The 13,446-nt window shown below is 35.8% G+C and overlaps 2 long non-coding RNA genes across 2 annotated transcripts; both read right to left on the bottom strand.

The window, feature by feature from the left end:
* Window positions 1-2,045: 2,045 nt before the first annotated feature.
* LOC138877123 (uncharacterized) lies at window positions 2,046-3,080 on the bottom strand. The gene is made up of 2 exons (XR_011402445.1): window positions 2,897-3,080; window positions 2,046-2,109 (listed from the first exon to the last, which is right to left on the bottom strand). It is a non-coding gene; the product is annotated as an uncharacterized lncRNA (long non-coding RNA).
* Window positions 3,081-11,426: 8,346 nt separating this feature from the next.
* LOC104241512 (uncharacterized) lies at window positions 11,427-12,936 on the bottom strand. The gene is made up of 2 exons (XR_714741.2): window positions 12,491-12,936; window positions 11,427-11,700 (listed from the first exon to the last, which is right to left on the bottom strand). It is a non-coding gene; the product is annotated as an uncharacterized lncRNA (long non-coding RNA).
* Window positions 12,937-13,446: the final 510 nt, after the last annotated feature.

Genomic DNA, 13,446 nt, shown 5'->3' with positions numbered 1-13,446 from the left:
ACAAAAATATAAAAATATTATCAATCTTATTGTGTACACGTATGCGTGACACGATTCTCTACGTTTATAAAAAATATATAATGCGAATATACGTGCGCGTGATTCGTTTCAAAGAAGGGTCTATAATCATAAACAATCTAAGGCGGTAACGAAATCAGACAACAATAAAAAATATATTTAGTAAATCGAGATAATTAAGCCAAGTATAAAAATGGTTAAGCGACCGTGCTAGAACCACGGAATTCGGGAATGCCTAACACCTTCTCCCGGGTTAACAGAATTCCTTATCCGAATTTCTGGTTCGCAGAATGACAAACAGAGTCATATTCTCCTCGATTCGGGATTAAAACCGGAGACTTGGGACGCCATAAAATTCCCAGGTGGCGACTCTGAAATAAATAAACAAATCCCGTTTCGACTGTCCTTTAATTGGAGAAAACTCTCTGCACCCTCTCGGGGGCGGAAAAAGGAGGTGCGACAATTGCGTTCAGATTAATTCGGATTTGTGCATTACCAATGTTTTATAATTTCTAGATCAGCCCTATATTAAACTGCAAGTACAACCCCCCCCCCCCCCCCCGCGTCTCGTAAGAAACTTTGTCCGAATAAAAATAAGTACTATATGTTTAGTTATGTGCATAATATATAATATTGAACCTACAAATAACAAGCAACTTTTCATAGTAAACTTAAATATTAACCTACTCTGGTCTATAACCGGTTAAATTAAATTAACTGTGCACTAATTTTATTAATTATCTATGTATATAACTTAAATGCTTTTAAAAAACTTATTTTGTTCTTGAAAATCGTAAATAAACAAGTGGAATTAGGTAAAAATAAAGGAAAAGTAGCAGGAAGAAGTGCCGCGAATATATTCATTCACATGTAATCACGTTGTCTTTCATATTACTCCACTGCAATATGGCAAGATTCCTCGTTTTCCTTTTTCCACTGTGCCACACCCCTTTTTACCCCTCCAAGAGAAGAGAAGTGTAAAATGTTATGGATTGTGGGTTAAAAAGTTTTTCCAATTAAAGTGACAAATTTGAAGTAGGGATTATTTTATTTACAGAGTCGCCACTTGGAATTGATTTTTACTGGTGTTCCAAGTCACCTTTTATTTGAATCCCTATTCAAAGGAAGGTTTGACTCTATTATTATTGGTCTGCGAAAACAAAGTCCGGGTAAGGAATTCTGTTGACCGGGGAGAAGGTGTAAGGCATTCCCTGAGTCCCGTGGTTCTAGCACGGTCGCTTTATTGACTACATTTGGCTTGAATTAAACTTGGATAAACTGTGGTTTATTTGATTTTTATGCTTTTCTTATGTCCGTTTTTATTTATTTTAAAAAAAATTAAAGAAAAGATTTGAATAATAATCTACAACTTAACTAATGAGAGAAAATTATTGTTATGAGTACTAATTTAAAAGATGAGAGTAATGAGAGAAAATTATCAATTGACATTGCTTAAAACTAGTAAGATGTGGGCTTGTCTTGACATTGAATGAGGCAGCCCGCTATTGGGTTGATAGAGTCAAATGGGCTCATGTCCAAGACAAAATCTAAAAGCCCATATGCTTTTGGACTTTAAATCTGCAGATATGGCCTTTTAAAGTTATGTTACAGATTTGGCTATATCTTGCTATTTGCAATCCGTAGCCAACTATTTACAAAAATAAGTTTACAGATTGTCTTTCTAATCTACAACTTAACTACCTTACTAAATAAGTATTTTTTAAGAGATAAGAAAAAAGATTATTGGGACTCTAAAATATAATAATAATAATAATAATAATAATTAAAAAAAAAAAATTAGCTTGGTGACAACAAAGGGACAAACATGGCTACAAGGGTTCAAATTTTAATATATATGCTCCTTTCAGACAACCAAATGTCAGTGGAATTATATCTAATGTTTTGCAAAAATAAAAATAATTAAAGATGCTTAACACAATTTAACTAACTAACATATCGTTATAACATTATCAAACATTCAAGAGCATATAAAAATGAATTACAATAGAAGGATAAATCTACTAATATTTTCCAGCTTCATTATCTTTCATTCCAACTCGATTTTATGAGTTTACATGGTCCGAAAATTACCTGGACAGCGGAAAGAAGAACAAATACAGCAGAGTCAGCTCTTTCCAAAATTAACAGGAAAACAATTAAACGGGCAGCAACAACAGCAAAAGACAACGACAACCGGCAGATTCAAACCCAAGAAAATAAACTAGAAATACCCCAGCAACAGTACAATTATGTAACTCCAGAAAAATCTTTCAAGACTACTCTATTTTCCTTAAACAAGTTTTTCACTTAAGAATCAACTCACAAAAGCTGCTAAGGTATATTATAGCTAATGATTTTCTCTTTTTTGTATGTCTAGAGCTCCCTCAGTAAGATGGAGTGTCCTCCTTTTATATCAAAACAATCAACTATTTCAAAAAAATTAAAAATCAATCTTTTTGACATATTTTTCTACAAAATCTGCTCTTAAATTCAAAATGCCAAACTTTCTGGTTCAAATCTTGTAAAGTATTTCAAATAAAATCTGCTCTCCACTATTCAAAGACAGACTTTTATTCAAACACTGTCCAAAGGTCTACATTTTCTTACCAAACAATTTGACTTTTGAGTGTTGTACTCAAAGAGTCTTGAAGTAGTAAATAAACAATCAAACAAGTACCATATACTCTTAAGTATTTTTCACTACCTCACTTTTATCAACACAAAACTATTTTACTACTTCAACAAGTGCAAAAACAGAAAATTTGACATTTCAAACTTCAAAAACTAATGCTAAAATAATTAATAATAGAAAAAAATAAGATCTGAAAAAATAAAAATAAAATAAAAAATCAGCCACGAAAAATAATAGGATTTTTACCATTTTATAATTCAAGTGGCCGAACAAATGGTGGTATGCCAAAAGAGAGTGTTCGGGGAGGTCGCCGGAATTTGGCCGGATTTTGATCGCCGGATTTTCATGGTGAAATTGGCATCAATAGCTAGGTCTTGAGGAGCTCTATCCATTGATGTAAGTATTATGGGGTGGTAGTGGTTGGAGCTTCAAGAATTTGGGCAAAAAAGTGATGGGAAAGTTTCCTAGATCTAAGATTCAAGGAGTTTGAGGGATTTTTGAAGGATTTGGTTTGGAGATATGGAAGGAGGAAGTTGTGGAGATTACATGGTGTGAATTTGGAGGTGGTCCGCCGGCTGCGGCGATTTCCGGCCAGCAGCGGTGGGCGGAGCTGCAGCGGCATAGAGAGAGTGAAGAGAGAGAGAAGAGAGAAGAAGGAGAAAAGAATTATGGATGAAAATGAGGACAATTTTCAGATTTTTGAGGCTTTAAATACCTAAGCCAAGAGTGAATGAGATCCATTGGATCAAGATGGAATGGCTGAGTATGATTTGATCTTGTTTTATTTAGTGAAACGACGTAGTTTTGAGGCAAAACTACGTAGTTTCAGACCCTTTCAATGGCAGCCCTTTATCATGCACTCTTGGACACTTTTTCTTTCAAATTTGGCCAAATTTCTTCCTTAATCATACTTATTAAACTAATTTTACACAAATAAATTAATTACATAACTTATTCTAATGATCAATTAACTAGATTAATTCACCAACTGAACAACTAGTTAATTCTTAAAATGCATAAATGAAGAAAGAACTATTTTTTGTTAGTATTTTATGATAGGAAATATGCAATTAAAGTCACAAAAATTGAGAAAAATAATTAAAATAACAAAACACTAATAACTTTAGGAGGTGTTAAATAGTGCAAAAATTAGGTGTTCACAACTGCCCCTGTTTGCTCGAAAATATGAAGAGTTTTTGTGCAAAGAAAAGTGAATGTCGTAGCTAATTTTTGCTCACATGTCACTCCAATGGAAGCAATTTTTTTTTTTGAAAAAAAAGGTGACCGAACCTTGCTTCCGAGGCTGTCTACATATCCTTGGCTATAAAGGAATCAGGTTAGTGTAGTTCTGGAAAAATTTGGTAGCTGGGACTACCGGACACTAGAGTTAAGACTGTTGCTGTTGTTCCTATCGTTGTTGCTATTGCTGTTACTCGCTTCTTACATCAAAAAAGAAAAAGAGAAGAGTATTATATATGTCTGCAAACTAAGAGTACAAAATTCCTATTTATGCGTCTTCTGGAGTCAAATTTTGATTCCTGACACATTGTCAAAGTTAACTCCAACTATCCTGTGATCGAAAAACTTCTTCCTTCTGATGAGAAACTGAAACTGCAAGCTTTAATCTTCACTTGTGCTATACGACCGAGCCTGCAAAACCATCAAAAATGAATAAAAAAAAATTCTGCCCCAGTCTGGCACAAGAAAAATTTTGTGAGTTATTAGAGAAATATGTAAATTGTCTAATTTATTGAAAAGGCAGACAGAAATAGTAGTATAAACTAGCTAAAAGAGATAAAATTTGGTAACGAATGATTTTGTAACCAGGGATCGGTATCCCGTACTACTGAAAGAAAATGTAATCAGGGGCTGGTACCTTCTCTTACTAGAAGGAAATAGAATCGAGTGTTAGCACCATGTATTATTGATAAAGTGTTGAATCCTTTTAGGTGAAAAAAGGTTCGATCTGAGTTAAACTGTATTAAACAACCTGAGCGAAGATTACTTCTGCCCGGAACTACGAATTGGATCCCCCTAGGCAAAACGGTTCTACCTGGGTTAAGCTACGTAAAACACCCTGAGCGAAGAGTACTTCTACCCGGAAACTAGGAGCTGGATCCCCTAGGCGAAACGATTCTACTTGAGTTAAGCTACGTAAAACACCTTGAGCGAAGAGTACTTCTACCGAAAACTATGAGTTGGATCCCCCTAGGCGAAACGGTTCTACCTGGGTTAAGCTACGTAAAAACAACCTGAGCGAAGAGTACTTCTATCCGGAACTATGAGCTGGATCCCCCTAGGCGAAACGGTTCTACCTGGGTTAAGCTACGTAAAACAACCTGAGCGAAGAGCACTTCTACCCGGAACTATGAGCTTGATCCCCCTAGGCGAAAAGGTTCTACCTAGGTTAAGCTGCATAAAACAACCTGAGCGAAGAGTACTTCTACCCGGAACTATGAGCTGGATTCCCCTAGGCAAAACGGTTCTACCTAGGTTAAGCTACGTAAAACACCCTAAGCAAAAAGTACTTCTACCCGGAAACCATGAGCTGGATTCCCCTAGGCAAAAAGGTTCTACCTGGGTTAAGCTAATGTAAAACAACCTGAGTGAAGAGTACTTCTACCCGAAAACTATGAGCTGGATCCCCCTAGGCGAAATAGTTCTACCTGAGTTAAGCTGCGCAAAACAACCTGAGCGAAGAGTACTTCTACCTGGAACTATGAGCTTGATCCCCCTTGGCGAAACGGTTCTACCTGAGTTAAGCTGCGTAAAATAGCCTGAGCGAAGAGTACTTCTACCCGGAATTATGAGCTGGATCCCCCTAGGCGAAAAGGTTCTACCTGGGTTAAGCTACATAAAACACCCTGAGCGAAGAGTACTTCTACCCGGAAACTATGAGCCGGATCCCCCTAGGCGAAACGATTCTACCTGGGTTAAGCTGCGTAAAAATAACCTGAGTGAAGATTACTTCTACCCGGAACTATGATCTGGATCCCCCTAGGAGAAAAAGGTTCTACCTGGGTTAAGCTACGTAAAAATAACTTGAGCGAAGAGTACTTCTACCCGGAAACTAGGAGCTGGATCCCCCTAGGCGAAACGGTTCTACCTGGGTTAAGCTACATAAAAATAGGAGGTGTGAACAATAGTGATGTATGCCGAAAGTAAAAGAAAAATGGAGATTTTAAGGAGCTTACGTTTGGTGACATTCCTTCTTTTAGAATCACCATTCTGCATGCTTTATTCCTGCTTCAAACAAAGAATAATTTGTGAGTTTTCAAAGTGGTGGTTGGTTTTGTGGCCTTGATTGTTTTGATCACTTGATCTCAGCCCTTTCAACTGAAACTGGTTGCTTCCTGAATACCGATTGCCTTTCTGACTCTGGAGAAACTCTAGCTTATCTAGACTTTGTCATGATGATTGGTTGGTGGAACTCAATCTTTTCGACTTTATCTTGCCTTCGTAGGCCTTTTCCTTCTGATTTCTCTTTTTTTTTCTTCTCTTTTTTTTTCTTCTCTTTTTTTTATATTCTTTTTTTTTCATCATTTTGTTTTCTTTTCTTCGGAGCATTGGGGAACTTTCGGTTCCTTAAACTTTGCTGCAACGGCTAGTCGCGTGGGACTTAACCTTTTCCAATTTTATTTTGCCTTCGTTGGCCTTTCTTTTCTGGCTTCTTTCTCCCAACTTCAAATTCAGAGCATTTGGGATGCCTTGGCTTTGTTCAACTCTTTGCCGAGACGGTTAGCCACGTGGGACTCAACCTTTTCAACTTCATTTGCCTTTATAGGCACTCCATTTGATTTTCTCTTTCCAACAGTTTTGATTTCGAAGCATCGGCCACCATGGCTAGTCGGGGTCGACTTGATGCCCGTATGAGGCTGGGTGCCTTTCTGCACATTAGCTCGCGCCAAATGAGAACCCTATAAATCAGTCTTGCCATTATTTTTTTGTCTTAGTTTCGGAACAGTGTTAGACCGAAAGGGATTCAAAGAAAACAAACAATGGAATGGAGAATGAGTTTAAAACAAGAAGTGTCCCTTTCGGAGAAAGGAAAGAAGGACTTATCTGGAGTACATGCGGACTTCAATGAACATGACATGCCTTTTGGACTGGATGCCTGATCTGTGTAAACCGTCCGACTCTCAGAAATTCATCACAATGTTTTCCTCAAAATCGAGAAACCTTGCCAGGACTCTGTCGGTGCTGATGGCTGTGAGGATTATCTTTTCGATCAGGGGCGCCCTTTGCGGGTTTTCACGAGCTGACCTCTCTCATTTTTCTTCTCGCCTTATAGTGCTCTTTACGAGTTTTCACTAACAAGACTCTCTTATTTTTCATTTCTCTTCTTACCATCACCTCATGGTGTCCGTGTGAGTTTTCACCAATAAGACTCTCTTATTTTATTTCTCTCATTTTTGTTGCATCAGATCCAAGTAGTTGTATTCTCTGATCCTTGAACATTCTCACCGATTGATCGGAAGGACTTGGAAAGGATTTGGGTAAAAATGATTTGGATCGAATTACAACTTTGGAACCATTCTGGCGGGATCATCGTCGGACCATTACAACATCTGCCCCAGTTTCACTTTTGGGGGAATTTGAATTTTTATTTTGGTGTGACTGAACCCCAGAGAGAGGTTGCCTACGTATCCTTTCGGAATCAAGTCGAACGTAGTTCAGAGAACTTTTTTTTCTTTCGTTTTTCTGTTTTGTTTTGTTTGCTCTTTCTTTTTCCTTTCCTTTTCCTCTTTTATTTTTCTTTTTCTTTGTCTTTTCTTCCTCTCTTTTTTGTACATTTTTTTTCTTTTTCTTTTTCTTTTTTCTTTTTTCATTTCATTTTTCAATAACACTTTCAGGTTCCAAAGAGAGTGTTCAAAGAATGGGAGCCGGCTCAAAGGATTTGCAAAGGGTTGATAGTGTTTGGTTAGCGAGAATGAAAGCCTTCGTCATCCCAATTGGAGAATATTAGCACTATATGGAGGATCCAACATAGTACCTTTTGACTGCATTTGCATTGACAGTTATTTCAGGGACATTTCCTTCGATGTGTCCCAAGTGTAACACACTCTTTTGGCAGTACTCTTGTTGTAATGTACGTACTTTTTCAATCCGGGAACCAAATTTTTCTTCAGTTGTTCCAACTCTTTGTTTTATTTCCTTAAACTTTATCTTCATTTCGATATAATCCTTGATTCATTATTTCGAGGCCTGACAGCTTTCAAGATCTGGGCATGAAGTCCGCAAGCATGTCATGTTATTGAAATCTCCATTTAACAAAACTAAAAAGAGAATAAGAAAATGACAAGATTCAGAAAAGAGACAATCCTAGACAATGAAATATTAATTTCATTTGATTTTTGATTTTTTTTTTGGTTTTTTTATAGAAGGGTTTATATCGGAAAATAAGACAATAAAGTAAAACACCCGGATTACACCTTGAGATAATTCAGAAGCAGAATGGATAGCAAGACTGGCTACTAAGACTCCCGTCTGATAGGGAACTTTCATGCTTGGCGGCCATTTTTTAACTTTTCTTCTGTCTCGGCAATGGCTATAATGGCCTTTAGTGTCGGATCAAATTCTTCAGTTTCACAAATCATTCCGACCATTGGCCTGATGTTAGGGGCAGGCAACAGATTGTTCATCACATCAGGAGCTTCTTCATCCCGAAAAATGATTCTTTCAGCTTCAATCAAATCTTCAACTGCCCTTTTGAGGGTCCAACAGTCCTTTGTACTGTGTCCCACTGCTCCAGAGTGGTATTCATACCTAGCGTCAGCTCGGTGCGAGGGGGACTAGGGGTTCGGCCATTTCGGGGCCACTGGCTACAATAGATCTAGCCTGATTAGCTTTTGGAACAAGCTTGAATACGATTCACCAATAGGGGTGAACTGATTCTTTCTGAAAGGCTCTCTTGGGCGAGGATTGTATCGGAGATCATTTGGTTGGGGATTATATGGAGCTGGGTAAGGATGTGCATTTCTGGGAGGTGGAGCTCGGTTTTGTGTATAATGTTGTGGCCGCGTGCAAGGTTGCGCGTTCATCACTGCATACCAACAAAACCAACCACCTGAACAGAACCTGACTAATTTGCTCATACCACAACCTGGTTAGTTTTGAGACATTTAACACATAGGAAATCGCACGTTGGGATGCAATGCACCTAATAATTAAACATTTCTACCATGTGTTTGAACGGTTGCATGTTTCATCCCCCGGCCTTAACTAACCCTTTAAGTGTGTACCTCTTTTATTTCTACCTCTATTTAATCACTCTTGATTTTTTTCGTCTCTGTCGCTTTTTATTTTTTTGGCATTCTCCTTCCTTTTTTTTTTGGTCACTCTTTTATTTTTCGTCACTCTTTTTTTTTCTTTCTTTTTTTTAGTTTATTTTTTTCTCAGTTAATTCTATAGTTATGATCGAATCCGATGGGGATTGCCTACGTATCATGACGTTGCATGAATCAGATCATTACGTAGTTCCTAAAAAATCAGGAATAAAGTACACAAACTAACTTTCGTTTTTTACTCATATACAAATAACTCCACGAAAGCTCCTAACAAGGAAAATAGTTTTGGATTTTTTTTTTTGGTAGAAAGAAAGGATTCAAAAGAAGAAAGATTTTTTTTTTTAGATTTCAATTTTTTTATTGAATTGTTGAAATTGAGACTTCTAAAGAAGAGCGATTTTTTTTTTGAAATTCAATTTTTTTTCATTTTGTTTTTGGAATTGTTGAAAGAAAGAATTAAAAAAAAGATTTTTTTTCATTTTTAAAGTTTCTTTTTTTTTGAATTTTATTTTTGGAATTTTTTTAAATAAACACTTCTAAAGAAGAAATAAAATATTTTTGAATTTCGAATTTTTTTTTCAATTTTTGAAAGAAAAACTTCTGAAGCAGAAAAAATATATTTTGGAATTCAACAATTTTTTTTGGAATTTTCGATTATTTCTTTTTCATTTATTTATTTGTTTTGTGATTTTTGAAGAAAAAAAGAAAAAATCTGATTTTGATTTTTTTTTTGTGGAAGAAAGACTTATAAAAGAAAAAAGAAGAAAATAATTTTGAATTTTTTTTTTGATTTTCTTAAAATTGGGGTCTCTAAGAAATTATTTTTTAAAGAAGGAAGTAAAGAGAAATATATTTGATTTTTTTTTTCGAAAATTGGGGGCCGGAACCGATGAGGTTTGCGTTCGTATCTCACATCCGATGAGAATCAGACCCGCGTAGTTCAGTCAAACTGGGTACCTTTTTTTAAATAATTCTGCTACACTAATTTTCTAAAGCCGGTCGACAATGCAAGTAAGCCTTCCAAATGATGTATCAAGTAGCACATACGTGAACATGATGGTCTCAAATATGATACATGTCTTATACGGACCCGGCCCCTGTGCCGAGTTTCGCTAAGTCAAATGCATGTGATGCACATAGAGCAAACCTACTTGGGATATCCGGCATGATGTTTATTCTTCTAGGTTTAAATCCTGGTGGAGAAGGTATCTAGACTGGCTTGCTCGAGCGGACAACTCGAGCCGAGGAGGGTCAGTGTACCGGTAGCATCACTTTCCGGCTTAACCGGTGGTGCTCCCCGCCTAAAAATATGTGTGGTTAAAATCCTTCACCGGGTGACAAGCACCTCGGCTATCTCAAAGAAAGCGGGCTATGTCAAGCAAATCCCAATTTTTAATTTCAAGAAGACTCGGAGGGGTGCGTGAGAAGACAGTTTATATGTACAATTCAACAATATCGAAGTAGTAAAAAGTGAACAGGTATCACATTAGGCACAAATAAATCACAATATATACAAAATTAATAAAGCAAAATAAATGTCAACATGTACAACCAGAGATTCTGGGTTCGATCCCCAGCAGAGTCGCCAGAGCTGTCACACCTCCTTTTCTACCCCTCCAAGAGATAAGTGTAAAATGTTATGGATTGTGGGTTAAAGAGCTTTTCCAATTAAAGTGACAAATTTAAAGTAGGGATTATTTTATTTACAGAGTCGCCACTTGGAATTGATTTTTACTGGGGTTCCAAGTCACCTTTTAGTTGAATCCCTATTCAAAGGAAGATTTGACTCTATTATTATTGGTCTGCGAAAACAAAGTCCGGGTAAAGAATTCTGTTAACCGGGGAGAAGGTGTAAGGCATTCCCTGAGTCCCGTGGTTCTAGCACGATCGCTTTATTGACTACATTTGGCTTGAATTAAACTTGGATAAACTGTGGTTTATTTGATTTTTATGCTTTTCTTATGTCCGTTTTTATTTATTTTTAAAAAAATTAAAGAAAAGATTTGAATAATAATCTACAACTTAATTAATGAGAGAAAATTATTGTTATGAGTACTAATTTAAAAGATGAGAGTAATGAGAGAAAATTATCAATTGACATTGCTTAAAACTAGTAAGATGTGGGCTTGTCTTGACATTGAATGAGGCAGCCCACTATTGGGTTGATGGAGTCAAATGGGCTCATGTCCAAGACAAAATCCAAAAGCCCATATGCTTTTGGACTTTAAATCTGCAGATATGGCCTTTTAAAGCTATGTTACAGATTTGGCCATATCTTGCTATTTGCAATCCGTAGCCAACTATTTACAAAAATAAGTTTACAGATTGTTTTTCTAATCTACAACTTAACTACCTTACTAAATAAGTATTTTTTAAGAGATAAGAAAAAAGATTATTGGGACTTTAAAATATAATAATAATAATAATAATAATAATAATAATAATAATAATAATAATAATAAAAAAAACTTAGTTTGGTGACAACAAAGGGACAAACATGGCTACAAAGGTTCAAATTTTAATATATATGCTCCTTTCAGACAACCAAATGCTAGTGGAATTATATCTAATGCTTTGCAAAAATAAAAATAATTAAAGATGCTTAACACAATTTAATTAACTAACATATCGTTATAACATTATCAAACATTCAAGAGTATATAAAAATGAATCACAATAGAAGGATAAAGCTACTAATATTTTTCAACTTCATTATCTTTCATTCCAACTCGATTTTATGAGTTTACATGGTCTGAAAATTACCTGGACATCAGAAAGAAGAACAAATACAGCAGAGTCAGCTCTTTCCAAAATCAACAGCAAAACAATTAAACGGGCAGCAACACCAACAAAAGACAGTGACAACCGGCAGATTCAAACCCAAGAAAATAAACTAGAAATACCCCAGCAAAACAGTACAATTATGTAACTCCAGAAAAATCTTTCAAGACTACTCTATTTTCCTTAAACAAGTTTTTCACTTAAGAATCAACTCACAAAAGCTGCTAAGGGATATTATAGCTACTGATTTTTCTCTTTTTTGTGTGTCTAGAGCTCCCTCAGTAAGATGGAGTGTCCTCCTTTTATATCAAAACAATCAGCTATTTCAAAAAAATTAAAAATCAATCTTTTTGACAGATTTTTCTACAAAATTTGTTCTTAAATTCAAAATGCCAGACTTTCTGTTTCAAATCTTGTCAAGTATTTCAAACAAAATCTGCTCTCCACTATTCAAAGATAGACTTTTATACAAACATTGTCCAAATGTCTACACTTTCTTACCAAACAATTTGACTTTTGAGTGTTGTACTCAAAGAGTTTTGAAGTAGTAAATAAACAATCAAACAAGTAACATATACTCTTAAGTATTTTTCACTACCTCACTTTTATCAATACAAAACTATTTTACTACTTCAACAAGTGCAAAAACAGAAAATTTGACATTTCAAACTTCAAAAACTAATGCTAAAATAATTAATAATAGACAAAAATAAGATCTGAGAAAATAAAAATAAAATAAAAAATCAGCCATGAAAAATAATAGGATTTTTACCATTTTATAATTCAAGTGGCCGAACAAATGGTGGTATGCCAAAAGAGGGTGTTCGGGGAGGTCGCCGGAATTTGGCCGGATTTTGATCGCCGAATTTTCATGGTGAAATTGGCATCAATAGCTAGGTCTTGAGGAGCTCTATCCATTGATGTAAGTATTGTGGGGTGGTAGTGGTTGGAGCTTCAAGAATTTGGGCAAAAAAGTGACGGAAAAGTTTCCTAGATCTAAGATTCAAGGAGTTTGAGAGATTTTTGAAGGATTTGGTTTGGAGATATGGAAGGAGGAAGTTGTGGAGATTACATGGTGTGAATTTGGAGGTGTTTGGAGGTGGTCCGCCGGCGGCGGCGATTTCCGGTCAGCGGCGGTGGGCGGAGCTGGGGCGGCGTAGAGAGAGTGAGGAGAGAGAGAAGAGAGAAGAAGGAGAAAAGAATTATGGGTGAAAATGATGACAATTTTCAGATTTTTGAGGCTTTAAATACCTAAGCCAAGAGTGAATGAGATCCATTGGATCAAGATGTAATGGATGAATATGATTTGATCTTGTTTCATTTAGTGAAACGACGTAGTTTTGAGGCAAAACTACGTAGTTTCAGACCCTTTCAATGACAACCCTTTATCTTGCATTCTTGGACACTTTTTCTTTCAAATTTGGCCAAATTTCTTCCTTAATCTTACTTATTAAACTAATTTTACACAAATAAATTAATTACATAACTTATTCTAATGATCAATTAACTAGATTAATTCACCAACTGAACAACTAGTTCATTCTTAAAATGCACAAATGAAGAAAGAACTATTTTTTGTTAGTATTTTATGATAGGAAATATGCAATTAAAGTCACAAAAATTGAGAAAAATAATTAAAATAACAAAACACTAATAACTTTAGGAGGTGTTAAATAGTGCAAAAATTAGGTGTTCACACTAGTGTTTCTTAATTCCTATTCCTATCAC

Source organism: Nicotiana sylvestris, chromosome 9 (genome assembly GCF_000393655.2).
Source record: "Nicotiana sylvestris chromosome 9, ASM39365v2, whole genome shotgun sequence".
Lineage (NCBI taxonomy): Eukaryota > Viridiplantae > Streptophyta > Magnoliopsida > Solanales > Solanaceae > Nicotiana > Nicotiana sylvestris.
Note: the sequence above shows the minus strand (reverse complement) of the source record. Positions and strands in the feature narration are given on the sequence as shown.